Source organism: Macrobrachium rosenbergii, chromosome 1 (genome assembly GCF_040412425.1).
Source record: "Macrobrachium rosenbergii isolate ZJJX-2024 chromosome 1, ASM4041242v1, whole genome shotgun sequence".
Classification (NCBI taxonomy): Eukaryota; Metazoa; Arthropoda; class Malacostraca; order Decapoda; family Palaemonidae; genus Macrobrachium; species Macrobrachium rosenbergii.
Genome location: NC_089741.1, coordinates 28,388,683 through 28,403,682, shown reverse-complemented (window position 1 = coordinate 28,403,682; position 15,000 = coordinate 28,388,683). Strand labels below are relative to the sequence as shown.

The window sequence follows — 15,000 nt, the reverse complement described above, 5'->3', positions numbered from 1 at the left end:
AGTGTAATGACGAGAAAACTCACTAATTGACATTTGATATTGTAGGTATGCTCTCTCTCTCTCTCTCTCTCTCTCTCTCTCTCTCTCTCTCTCTCTCTCTATATATATATATATATATATATATATATATATATATATATATATATATATATATATATATATATATATATATATATATAAAGTGTGCCAATGACTCCTCTCTCTTTCAGTGATCCATAATTGTTGTACTTTCCCTTTACAAAGTCTCCCATCTCTCTCTCTCTCTCTCTCTCTCTCTCTCTCTCTCTCTCTCTCTCTCTCTCTCTCTCTCATAACACCGAAGGAGAGGCGACAACCCTTTTCAGAGAGCGCCTTGCCTCAATTTGCAGAAGACATCGTCTTCCTTTTCAAAAACTTCGGCCCACGACAGCTTGATGGCCCCCAAACCCTTTTAAAAGACCAGACCCTCTCGGCGCTTTTTCCAAGCGAGTGGGATTGAGGGATATATTTCTTCCGAGTGGGGATTGGAAAAGGTACCAGTCAATCCCCAAAACGATTGGCGAACCTAACGTAAAAAAAAAAAAAAAAATCGTCCGGGTATTGTTGGTATTTTCGTCGCGATGGAAAGCTCTTGGGAAATATGTGCTTCTCCTCTTTCTAGTAATCTTAACTGCCCAGTTGTTGCATCATAGCCAATCAGATCACGAAAATGATCTTGGTAATTACTGGCTGGCGAGTGGATTGTAAAAGGATTAAAAAGCATTACAAAGAAGTAGGAAAGTGACAGATTGACGATTGTCATTGGTATTAAAAGTAGAGCTTTAGTGTTTTTTCTTTTTGGCATCTTTTGAGAATAGCAGTTCATGTGAAGTCTTCATCATGGAGAGTCTCCCGTAATTTTACGTTACTTTTTCATTCCAACTGATTTCTGTTCAGTCGCAATAAAGATGTCTGGTAATCGCATAGATTTTGCTTTAGCTATGACCCTCACAAATGAAAAACTACTTGGCATATAAACTCCTATTTAGGACAACAGAGAGAGAGAGAGAGAGAGAGAGAGAGAGAGAGAGAGAGAGAGAGAGAGAGAGAGAGAGAGAGAGAGAAGGAGGGAGAAGGGGAATGTAAAATCTAATTAAATAAATGTTTGTATTTTTCTGTTTTAAACTTTCACATGAAATGATTGCATGCAACGTGTGTACGTATATAGTACGTACATTTAATTGTTTATGTATTCTTCCGTTATCAACGATGCTGATATCTTTCGAATAATCTCGCTGGAAGCTGGAATTACCAGTTATAACCTTAACAACTGAACCAGGAATCGCCACCAGCCGTTTTGATTTCTGTCAGCAGGAATAACTAGTAATAAATTCAGTGAATGGGCAATGAAATTACCAGTAGTTATCTCAGTTACAAATAGTAATTACTGTTACTAGTACTAGTAGTAATTATCACAGGAAACTGAATCCTCATAAAAATCTTAATAATTATTAACAACTGAAATCACCTATACTTATATCAGTTCCTGGAAACCGGAGTTATCAGTTACATGCTCAATCACGGAAAACTGGAATTGCCGGAGGAAGTTCAGTTACTGGAAACTGGAATCACTTGATTATCTCTGTTTATGGAAACTCGATTCGTCAGCGTGACTAGAAGATCTAAAGTAATCCAGATAACGAGTGTCTGGAAGACCTAAGTTACTCCTTAGGGAACTGGAACACAAAAATCGCGGAAAGTTATGTTATGTAAAACTGGGATCAACTGAGTTATCTCTTACTCCAGGAACTGGAACGCAGATCGCCAATAGTTACGTTATGGAAAACTGGATTATACAGCGTTATCTCAGTTACTCCAGGAACTGGAACGCAGAATCGCCGAAAGTTATGTTATGGAAAACTAAGATGTACTGAGTTTTCTCAGTTACTCCAGGAACAGGAACACAGAATCATCAAGAGTTACGTTATGGAAAACTGGAATCCACAGAGTTATCTCAGTTAATCCAGGAACTGGAACACAGAATCGCCAAAAGTTATGTTATGAAAAACTGGAATGCACTCAGTTATCTTAGTTACTGAAGGAAATGGAACGCAGACTCGCCAAAAGTTGTTATGTAAAACCGGAATCCACTGATTTATCTCAGTTAATCCAGGAACTGAAACACAGAATCTCCAAAAGTTATGTTATGAAAAGTGGAATGCACTGAGTTATCTTAGCTACTCCAGGAACTGGAACACAGAATCGCCAAAAGTTATGTAAAACTGTAATCCACTGAGCTGTCACAGTTGCTCCCGGTATTACCAGGAAGTAATCTCAATGAATGGATACAGGAACCACCAGGAGTGATCTCATTAAAAGGAAACTGAATCTTGAGAAGCAATCTCAGTTGCCGGAGACTAAAATGAGGATTAATTTCATTTGCCGGAGACTTGAACAAGGATTTATCTCGGTTGCATGAAACTTTAATCCTGGAATAATCTGCATAAGTGAGATCTGAATATCACTGGAAGGACTGGAAAGGTAGTGTTAATGGATGAGAGCCATTAGAGTGAAATGTACGAGAACTTCGCCAAATGACAGACGCGGTCATTTTTCAGCATCTAGATCTAGATACACTTAATGAGCCCACGAATCCTGGAAACGAGTCCTGGAAAGAGCAGCGAAGTATTTTTCATTGGTCTAATTGTCGGAAGGATTGGGACACAAAAAGTGGTTGACGATCACTGGAAAGAAAAATGGAAAAAATGTTGAATACGATTGCTGGAAGGTAAAAAAGAAAGTCGATGACGATCGCACGGAAGTAAAATATTGGATGACAGTCGCTGCGAGAATAGAACGGAATAGAATAGAACAGAATAGAAGCGATTTTTTCCTTAGGAACCGAAGGCTCCCCTTGTTGAAGAAGAGATGAAGAATTTAGTTTTTACTTTGTTTTACGCAGAGGTAATCATTAAGGGTCGTCTTAATGATTACCTCTACTTAGGGTTTAATGAAGAAAAATACGGATTTTCTTCACCATTACCGTCATCCCTGACCTCATTTCAGGATAACGTTTTAATGCAAGGAGAATCAGACTAAATTTTGATGGATAGGAGGCAATGAAATGATAAAGAGATTATGAGAATATTAAAGAAACAACTAAAGTATATAATGCAAGCAGACTCAGGCTATAGTTTTGACAGGAAGCAATGAAATGATAAAGAAATTATGAGAATATTACAGAAACAACTAAAATATATAATGCAAGCAGACTCAGACTAAAGTTTGATGGACAGGAGGAAATGAAATGATAAAGAGATTAGGAGAATATTAAAGAAACAACTATAGCATATAGTGCAAGCAGACTCAGGCTAAAGTTTTATGGACAGGAGGAAATGAAATGATAGAGAGATTAGGAGAATATTGAAGAAACCACTAAAGTATACAATTCAAGGAGAATCAGACTAAATTTTGATGGCCAGAAAGCAATGAAATGATAAAGAGATTAGGAGAACATTAAGGAAACAAGTAAAGTATATAATGCAGGCAGACTCAGACTAAAGTTTGATGGATAGGAAGCAATGAAATGATAAAGAGATTAGGAGAATATTAAAGAATCAACTAAAGCATATAATGAAAGCAGACTCAGACTAAATTTTGATGGCCAGAAAGCAATGAAATGACAAAGAGATTAGGGGAACATTAAGGAAACAACTAAAGTAGAGGAAAGAGGAAGAAAGAGTTCCTTAGGACAAAGACGGCTTAGATACCAGGTCTGTCTCTTAAATGAAACGCAGATATTGGGGATTTTAGCGATAATTTCCAAATGAAAGGTAACCCAAATATCACCGTGGTGGCTCAAGTGTTGTTGGAAACATCGATTATTGAGGGACTGCAGTAATGCCCTTCCGGCGGCCTCTGTCATAGGGGATCAAAGCTAAGTTTTTTTTTTTTGTTGTATGACTGTATGTTTTTTTTCTCTTCCTTTTTTTTATTCAATATCAAGTAAAAAAAGTAAACGGTTTCAATACTGTAATAGGCATCGATGTCATGACTGACATGTAATTTCTATTATGCTTCTTTTTTTTATTATACATTTTCGATATTTTCAATGATTCAGTAGTATTGTAGTATAGGCAGAGGATAGCTATTCCAATATGTTGCTTAGGCAGTTACAACTTTTAATATGCCTTTTTGCGCACGCGCGCACACAAAAATATACATACATTCACACACGTACGCACACACACACACACACACACATATATATATATATATATATATATATATATATATATATATATATATATATATATATATATATATATATATATATATATATATATGTTAACGTGTATAGAGTATATCCATTATATACACACGCGCATATATATATGAGTATATATATGTGTGTGTGTATGTGGATGTATATATACACGAACAAACACAATTAAAATCATTTAGCTAGTCTGTTTCCAAAGAAAATAAAATTTAAAATAAAATAGACTGTTAAAGAATGGAAGATTATTAGCCAGGGAACACAGAGACAAAGAAAATTCCGGAGCTTTGTGTAGAGAGAAAAAGCATTCAGTCCTGTTTTTGATATTTCATTTATTTTTGTAACTTCCGCATTCATTTGAAGATACTGAGACTGGGAGTATTTAAAATTTTCGCTTTGAGAAATAAAAGATTTATGTTTTAACTGACATTTTGAGACAGACTGAATTATCCTATGTCATTAACTAACGTCTGTAGTAATTCCTTAATGTTGGCTTACGGAGTGGTCGAAATAGATTGTGGCAATTTTTTATATTCAAAGACATTAGTTTTTATAGAGATCTAATTCGCCTTACAGCGTTTCTAATAATATTTATTTGCTGAGTTCTCAGTTAAACCGTCTTCTTCTTCTTCTTCTTCTTCTTCTTCTTCTTCTTCTTCTTCTTCTTCTTCTTCTTCTTCTTCTTTCGACCTTATTAGTCTCACTGTATAGCAGGATCGGCCGCTCGAGTCAACTTCCTCCATCTATTTCTATTTCTTGCGTTTTCTTCCCGAGTCCCACCTCACCCCTATCCCTCCTCACCACATTTGATCCGCTGACTACCCACACTCCTCTCCTCCCCGTCACTGGCATGTTCTACCTCTCTTGATTAGTTCCACCCCCTCTCTTCTTATTACATGGCCATATTATCTCAAGTAAAACCATGGCATCTAACAATTTCTGAAGATGAAACCCAAGAGATTAATTCTTGAATTCAACCATCTCCAAAGAGGGCCTCGGAATCATCTTATATTAGAGGGTTAATGAATCCGGCAAGAGAATATTGTCAGAACTAAGGAAGGGTTGAGAAATGTCATTTCAATATTCAATTGTGCTGGGTGGAACAACATTGCCTTATTAGTTTCAAGGTGATCGTTGTTCAGGTGCCATTCAGTAACAAATTATCGTTTGTCTAGAACACTACAGCAACAATGAGTTATATCATAGGCGACATACGAACACCAGATGTTAAATCCTACAATCTAACAGGGGAATATATATAATATATATAGTGTATATGTATATATATATATTATATATATATATATATATATATATATATATATATATATATATAGATAGATAGATAGATAAATGTGTTTGTGTTTGACATATCAGATGACAGACAGAAGAAAAGAAAATTTAAATAAATCTCTAGCAGAAACTTTGTTTGTTCATTTTACATAATGTATAATCATATATATATATATATATATATATATATATATATATATATATATATATATATATATATATATATATATATATATATATATATATATATATATATCACTCACGCATGCTCTTTTACAAAGTATCTCAGACGAAACATTTTACTCACTTGAAATTAGACACATTACTGGATGTCTTTAACGGGAACCGACAGTTACTTAAAAGCTGAATGCCAGAAACCAGTTTACAGATCGACCTCTTATATTAGAAACAAAATTGCCCGGAAGTTGCTTTTGGCGGAGATGGTCAGGGTTGTCAGTTGCTGATTATTTCGTCCAATTGGCATTCTCAGTATTTCTCCGTTTTTATGTCTGAGTTCCCCTGACTAAGCATTTCCCTTCATATGTACAAGGCAGACACAGTCAGTGTTACTTCCATTTTTAGTTTTCTGTAAGAGAAAACTATTGAGATGTCTTTGTCTGTCCGACCTCAAATCTTAAAACTTCTGAGGCTAGAGGGCTGCAAATTGGTATGTTGATCATCCACCGTTCAGTCATCAAACTACCAAATTGCAGCCCTTTAGCCTCAGTAGTTTTTTATTTTATTTAAGGTTAAGGTTAGCCATGATCGTGCGCCTGGCACCGCTAGTGGTGCCAGCCGTCGACGCACCTTCACTTGGCCGCATCTGGGGAGCAACTGAGCGCTGCCCGGTCGTGGCCGAGAGTTTCATACTGCAGCACACCGAGTTTCATACAGCATTATACGCCGTTCAGAAAGCCGTTTAGCGAAGAAACTTCGGCGAATTTTTACTTGTTATTTCTGATTTTGCTTGATTTGCAAGTAGTACCACTTAGATGCACACAGTAGAAGTACTAAAATACATTTTCTATTTAAGTTTAGTCTGTTTGACCAGTGATAAGCTCTTCGTTGGCATTGAGTCGGTAGAGCTTCGACTGTCACTGATGGTCCGGAGTTCAATTCCCGGCCTGCTGATGAAGAGTTAGAGGAATTTATTTCTGGTGATAGAAATTACTTTCGCTATAATGTGGTTCGGATTCCACAATAAGTTGTAGGTCCTGTTGCTAAGTAATCAATTGGTTCTTACCCACTTAAAATAAGTCTAATCCTTCGGGCCAGCCTTCTAGAGAGCTGTTAATCAGCTCAGTGGTCTGGTAAAACTAAGGTATACTTAACTTGACCAGTGATTCATATTACATGCACAGTGTATACATAGTATAATTTAATCTTCTGGTATGAGCTAAATGACAGATGAATCCAGAATGGACATACATACACGAGTAGCTTTTTTTTTTTTTTTGTCTTCTTATATCCTGTCTGTGACAAGCGCTTCATCTCTGATGCACAGAGTCGACCAAAAAAAGTGTGTGCTTGGAAGCAGTCACCCAAGCGTGAGAAGAGCACACGCAGATTAGCCTGCAACAATGCGCCCTTGTCCCAGACATCTTAACCATTATGTAAACGAATGAGATGGTATTGACAGAACTTGTAGCAAACTGTAGGTGAATCGGTGTCTCCGGAAGATATTTGACGGAGTTTTCGAATATTTTTACGCCATTTTTCCTCTGATAAATGTACCCCTACCCCCCGGTACCAGTTTCTAGTCAAAACAACTACTCCCAGTTTTTACTCCTTGCCTGCAGTTACTTAGGTCGTGTCTGTTTGGAAAACCCAGTTTGAAGGGGAGTGGTCAGTTGTCATGCCCATGTATTCATGCTGTTTTTCTTTGTTGCACACAATCCCCATCTCATACACCACTGCCACCCCAGCCCTCAACTGTCTCCACATTCTACTCCCCACCCACTACGCGGTCCCACCCACTCCGCGGAGTGAGTATGCAAACTGATACCTTTAGAAAACCCACCTTGAACTGGAGTGCTCCATCGCATTTACGCACTTTTTTTCTTCTGCCGTCCCATACTCCTTCCATCACTCCCCACCTACTACTCCCCACCACCCCACCTGCCCACCTACTACCCTCAGGGGCGTAGAGCACAGCAGCCATGTTCCATCACCATCGCCATAAAAGATGTAAAAGCTGAACCCCATTTTTTCTCTTTCTTTTTTTTTTTTTTCTTTCCTTTTACATTCTCCTGTATGACTTATGTTTTAATATTCTAAAGGACTTGTATTCAAGCATTCCAGTAGTCTAAACAACCTCTTAAGACGATTAGTTGGGCAGTGCTGCTCACATATCTAAGGCCATGATAAGATATAAAAAGAGAGAGAGAGAGAGAGAGAGAGAGAGAGAGAGAGAGAGAGAGAAGAGAAAGGTAGAAAGGTTCTCTCTCTCTCTTTCTCTCTCTCTGTCGAGATACATACATAAATATACTGTGTGCATATATATATATATATATATATATATATATATATATATATATAGATATATATATAGATAGAGAGAGAGTTAAGAGAGAGAGAGAGAGAGAGAGAAAGTATAAAGGTCTCACAAAGGTTCACTTCTCTCTCTCTCTCTCTCTCTCTCTCTCTCCTTTTCTCACTGGGTGAGCTTGTGTTTCTTACATAACGGTAGAAGAGGAGAGGAAAATCCTCCCAGTGGTTATCGATAACTGTGACTGGATATAAAGTTCCCTTTTTACTGCCTGCCTTACCTTGCTGTTGTTGCTCTTGTTGTTCTTGCTGAGTTTTTCTTGTGTTGTTTTGCGCCTGTGTGCAAAACAACATTTAGTTCTGCCAGGTGTTGCCAGTTGACACCTCTCTCTCTCTCAAGAATGTTTAAGCGTATCCGAATTATATATGTGACCTTTGCTCGCTGGCCAAAGTGTTCACATAAACAAACGTACGCACACATACACGCGTGTGTGTGCGTTTATGTACATGAATTGGCTGACGTTGTAGAAATTCTCTTTTTTTTTTTTTTTTTTTTGAACTAGAAGTTCATCCACGAGCCAGCAATCGAATTATGTATTATGGGATATATATATATATATATATATATATATATATATATATATATATATATATATATATATATATATATATATATATATATATGTATATATATATATATATATATATATATATGTATATGTGTGTGTGTATATATATATAATATTTATTTATATATGTATATGTATATATACACATAACACATGTGTATGTGTATATATACATATGCATATTTATATTATATATATATTTATTATATATATATACTTTATATATATATTTAGTATATATATATATATATATATATATATATATATATATATATATGCATATGTATATATACACATACACATATATATATATATATATTCACTAGGAGCATAAGTAAACAGATTAAAGACATTTATTTTAACACTCACGATTCATAATGCATCCCTCAAGGTTATAATAAAGATACAAACGAACTTAAAACCAAGCACTGCATAATCCATTAAAATACGCAATATTTATTCAAATTTAATGACACCAATGTAGAACATAAAGCTGAAATACTTATGAACATCTAAAAACAGGAAATTATACTAAAATTAAAAATATGTACAAAATATCTATAAATTCTAAAATATTTAAAACATTTAAAACACTAAAAAATTTATGGCTATTCTGTACCTTATCCTCGCAAAGGACAGACGTGACTGAAAGAGTTCGTAAAAACAAACAGCGCACCTTAGGCATTAAACAACTGTACAGAGGAGGATTGCATATTTAGGAACGGAATATCTTTTTATCATAAGGCACTCCAAGATTGTTAGGTCGTTTCATTATGTACTGACTATATTACAGAGTCCTTATCTTCAATGTATGCTTTATGACCTAGAATGGTTCTAATATTTGACTGATCGAGTTTGATAATCTACCTTACGTTCTAAAACTTACGCCCCTGAGGAATCTGTTCTCCCAGGTAACCTCTTCGTACAACCCACATAAGTCCGTGATCACATCTCAGGCACGTATATTATAAATAACATTAGATTTTTGAAGAGGACTAAGGCGGTCTTTCATTCTGAACAGGGGATCCCGATCGTTAATGGATTTTGGAACTATTTTGGGTTTAGGGCCGGGAATTCTTTTGAATTATTGTCAGAACTTTTTCCTGAAAAGGTCATCATGTAAAGGAAGCTGGCAAACATTTTCAATTTTGGTGCTGTCGAAACTGATGGTACCTCCATGAACCCAGCATTTAGCATTTTTTAGCATTTTAAACAATAGTTTGTCTGAAAGGAGCTTTACATACAAAAGAAAGCACTTTCAAAGCAAACACTAGAGGTATGAGAGAAGTTCGTGAGAGTTGAGATAGTGTTGAGTTTAAAACTATAAAAACAAGAACTAGAAAATTGGCTCGACCCAACCCAGTAAAAGTCTTTTTTAGAAAAAGACTTTACTGGGTTAGGTATCAATTTTTATAGTTCTTGTTTTTATAGTTTTAAACTCAACACTATCTCAACTCTCCTCCACAGGGCCTTCTCATACCTCTAATTGGTTTACTTTTAATGAGGAAATTAACTTTCTTTCCCAGTATCTTAAAAATAACTCTTTCCAGACAAACTATTGTTTAAAATGCTAAGGAAAATGCTAAATGCTAGGTTCATGGAGGTACCATCAGTTTCTGACAGCACCAAAATTGAAAATGATTGCCAGCTTCCTTTTTTACATGATGACCTTTTCAGGAAAAAAGTTCCTGACAATAATTCAAAAAGAATTCCCGGCCCTAAACCTTAAAATAGTTCCAAAAATCCATTAACGATCGGATCCCTGTTCAGAATGAAAGACCGCCTTAGTCCTCTTCTAAAATCTAATGTTATTTATAATATACGTGCCTGAGATGTGATCACGGGACTTATGTGGGTTGTACGAAGAGGCTACTCAAGGTGAGAATAGATTCCCACAGGGGCGTAAGTTTTAGAACGGGCAGTAGATTATCAAATCCGATCAGTCAAATATTAGGAACCATTCTAGGTCATGCAAAGCATACATTGAAGATAGGACTTTGCAATTATAGGTCAAGTACATAATGAAAACGACCTAACAATCTTGGAGTCCATTATGATAAAAAAAGATAGTTCCGTCTTTAAATATGCAATCCTCCTCTGTACAGTTGTTTATTGCCTAAGGTGCGTTGTTTGTTTTACGAAACTCTTCAGTCACTGCCTGTCCTTTTGAGGATAAGGTACAGAATAGCCATAAATTTTTAGTGTTTTAAATGTTTTAAATATTTTTAGAATCTTATAGATATTTTTGTACATATTTTTAATGTTTAGTATAATTTCCTGTTTTAAGATGTTCATAAATTATTTTCTAAGCTTTCTACATGCTGGTGTTCATTAAATTTGATTAAATATTGCGTAATTTTAATGGATTATGCAGTGCTTGGTTTTAAGTTCGTCTGTATCTTTATTATAGCCTTGAGGATGCGATTATGAATCGTGAAACGTTGGCAAAATAAATGTACCTGAGTACGACGCCTTCCCTATGCTTCCCTGGTGAGATGTACCCAGAGCTGCAGTCTGTCTTCTGAGGATATATATATATATATATATATATATATATATATATATATATATATATATATATATATACATATGTATGTATATACATATATATACAGTATATACGTATGGTCTTGTAGCCCTTGTTTTCGTTAATACAACTGTCAGCTCGATCGATAGAACCTGCATTCATTATAAGCTTCCCTTGTCCTGCGATTGGTCAGTTGTACTCGAGAATTATTCATGGTAAAACCATTATGTTTATTTCTGCCATTTCTTCATTGTGCCTGGGTGGATGCAGTATTGGAATTAAGGACAAGTAGGAGAGCCAGTGTGTAGGTCAGGGTGTGGTGTAATTGTTCTGCGTCGAGTCAGTTTTTCAGCAATTGCCCTGTCGAAATATACAGTGTCATTAGAGTGTGTTAGGTAATATAATTGTTGTGCTGTGCATTGCTGAAAGGTAAGACAGTTTTTTGTAGTCATATTGAGGATTTTTGCTTCTAGAATAAAGGAACAGGTCAAGGTTATGTGTAAGAGTCCTGATGGAAGTGGTGTTTCTGTTGATTTATATATGGTATAGCTGGGAGAAATTATATATGTATATATATATATATATATATATATATATATATATATATATATATATATATATATATATATATATATATATATATATATATATAAATATATATATATATATATATATATATATATATATATATATATATATATATATATAAACGAGGATAAAGTTAATCGTCGATTGTTAGCGCTAATTTCTCCTTTTACAATAGAGGATTGTTTAGTTTTATATCCAATTTTTCCTTAATTGTATTATATCAGCTCACTCTCATTTTTCCATAGAGTATCGCTAAATGGTAACGTCATATTATTTTTAGAGGTTTGTATCTAATCAAAGTTAGGTTCTTTACAGTAGATTTTGTAATTTAAATTTGACAATACAAGATTATTATTTTGTTTTGCATCATACTTTGTGGAGCAAATGCAGAATACGTGTTTAGGACTAGTGTAGGCATGGTGCGAATTTTTTGGCAGGCATTTCAGAGGGAATATCATGTAACCAGACTTACCTTTACCTAACCTACCCTTTGACGCCCTGTTCTAACCTGGCCGAAGGGGCTTTGCCCCCACCCCGAAGTAATTCCTGACCCTTTACTCTGCATGCTATCTTACTTTGTTTTTAGTTTATTTTGTTGTAGTTTTCCTATTATGAGAGAGGATTAATATTATGTCTATATATACAGTATATATATATATATATATATATATATATATATATATATATATATATATATATATTATATATATATATATATATATATATATATATATATATATATATTATATATATATATATATATATATATATACATATATATATATAGGTTTTGTGCATGGTTGTAGCTATTTCCTTTCACTGAGTCCAGAAGTCCACACCAGACTTCTTGTTCCCTTGTAATTCTTACCTCACCCCTGGTTACCAATGGGCAAGGAATCTTGTTGGTATAAGGCTGGCTGGTTTAATCTAAACTGACCAACTAGCCCATCACTGGCAGGTTAATTGACTCCAGGAATTTTGATGAGCAGAAAAAAAAGTAAATGATATAAGAATATTTTTAATTCAGTGTAATGTTTCTGCTTTTCAAGAGTAAAAGGGGTGAAAGCCTCTGTCATATGCAGCTCGAAAATAACATTTAAGTGCACTTTTTCAGTTAACAAAAATTTCGGAAAACCTGGAAAATATTAATTACCCTGTCTTTTGCTCTGTGCACGTGTGCAATGACTCTTGATTTATTGAAAACACAGCAACGCGAGAATTCATTAAAGCACAGCGTTTGAAATTAAATTGAGGATAAATATTTGCATTTGAAATACTGTAGTCGAGATGCATCTAGTAGCTATTCCAGGCCGAGCAGAAGTGAAAATACATATAAAAGCAGCAAAAACATAGCACTTGCAAATGACACGAAAACAAGGCATTGTGTGTGTTGTGGTTGGAAAAAACGTCACAGAATTAATCTCGACTTGAATCGAGTATGAAACAAACGTGAAAGCATTTTGTAGAACAGAATGTATTCAATGTGCTAGCCAAAAAAAAAAAAAAAGCCGGTGGCATGTGTCATGTTAGAAATTCTCCACGACAAAAATAATATAATGATGAAAATGATATATTCGGAGAGAGGAGGCGTTGATACGTGCGTTGATATAATGTGGAGGCAGCCACAGGAGACGATCAAATGACTACTTGCTTGAATCTGCGTGCACTGGTGCTTGCGACAGTGGTTCCCAGTGAGGTCAGTGCATTTCAGGTGCATTGTAGGCATTACTTTGGTTGTCTCTTTTGCAGCGTCCCTTCGGCCCGTAGCTACAACCCCTTTCATTCCTTTTACTGTACCTCTGTTCATATTCTTTTCTTCCATGATACTTTTCAGCCTATCTTAACAATATTATTTTCGTTGCACAAGTGCGAGGGTTTCTCATGTTACGCCTTTTAAAACTTCTTAATATCAATTTCCTTCCACGCTGAATGGTCTCATAGGTCCTAGCGCTTGGCCTTTGGCCCAAATTTTATATTCCATTCCATACGCCCAAGAGGTGTGATGCTATTCTTATTATTTAAAATTATTATTATTATTATTAATTATTATTATTATTATTATTATTATTATTATTATTATTATTATTATTATTATTATTATTATTATTATTATACAGAAAATGAACCCTGTCCACAAAAGGGCAAATGACTTGAAATTCAAGTTTCCAAAGAATATGATGTTCATGTGATATTATTATTATTATTATTATTATTATTATTATTATTATTATTATTATTATTATTATTATTATTATTATTATTATTATTATCCAGAGGATGAACCCTATTCATATGGAGCAAGACCACAAAAGGGGCCACTGACATGAAGTCCACCCTTCTAAAGAATATCATGGCGTTACTAGAAAGAAGTAAACAGAAGTTGATATCTATTGGCCATGCAAACAGTCCTTCTGCTCTTAACCATTTAGGAAAACAGACGTGACCTATCTTGGCTACTCACAGTTCATATCCAGGGTCACGGTGGAAGACACAGGCGTCGATTGTTGAAATTTTTGCCCTACACTCGAACACACAGCGTGGAGGTGCTTTCTGGAGAGGCGGGCGATGGAGAACCCAGTTGGATGACGCCCCAGGATCCTGGTTGTCCTCGGTGGCCCACACTGTTCGTCGTTGACCAGCCACTGACCTTTCGGTGGCGGGCGACCTGTTGGGTAGGGAATGGTCAGAATGAATTGGTATGGTCCTAAGGGTCAGTCAGAGTGACTGGTTGTAGTTTCGGGATGGTCAGAATTAATTGGCTAGGTATTAGGTCCTAAGGATCTGTCAGATTTACTGGTTGTAGTTAAGCGAATGGTCAGAATCAATTGGTTTGGTCTCAAGGATCAGTCAGAGTGACTGGTTGTAGTTTCGGAATGGTCAGAATTGATTGGTTTGGTATTAGGCTCTAAGGATCAGTCTGAGTGACTGGTTGTAGTGCAGGAATGGTCTCAGTTAATTGGTTTGGTATTAGGCTCCTAAGGATCAGTCTGAATGACTGGTTGTAGTGTAGGAATTGTCAGAATTAATTGATTTGGTATTAGATCCAAGGATCAGTCTGACTGACTGGTTGTAGTTTAGGAATGGTCAGAATTGATTGGTTTAGTATTAGGTCCTGAGGATCAGTCTAAATAACTGGTTGTAGTGTAGGAATGGTCAGAATCAATTCATTTGGTCTTAGGAATGAGTCTGAATGACTGATTGTAGTTTAGGAATGGCCATAATTTATTTGTTTGATATTA

The 15,000-nt window shown here is 35.4% G+C and overlaps 1 pseudogene; it reads right to left on the bottom strand.

Moving 5' to 3' along the window:
- Positions 1-15,000, bottom strand: part of LOC136839924 (hemicentin-1-like) — an 843,194-nt pseudogene that overhangs the window by 71,390 nt on the left and 756,804 nt on the right.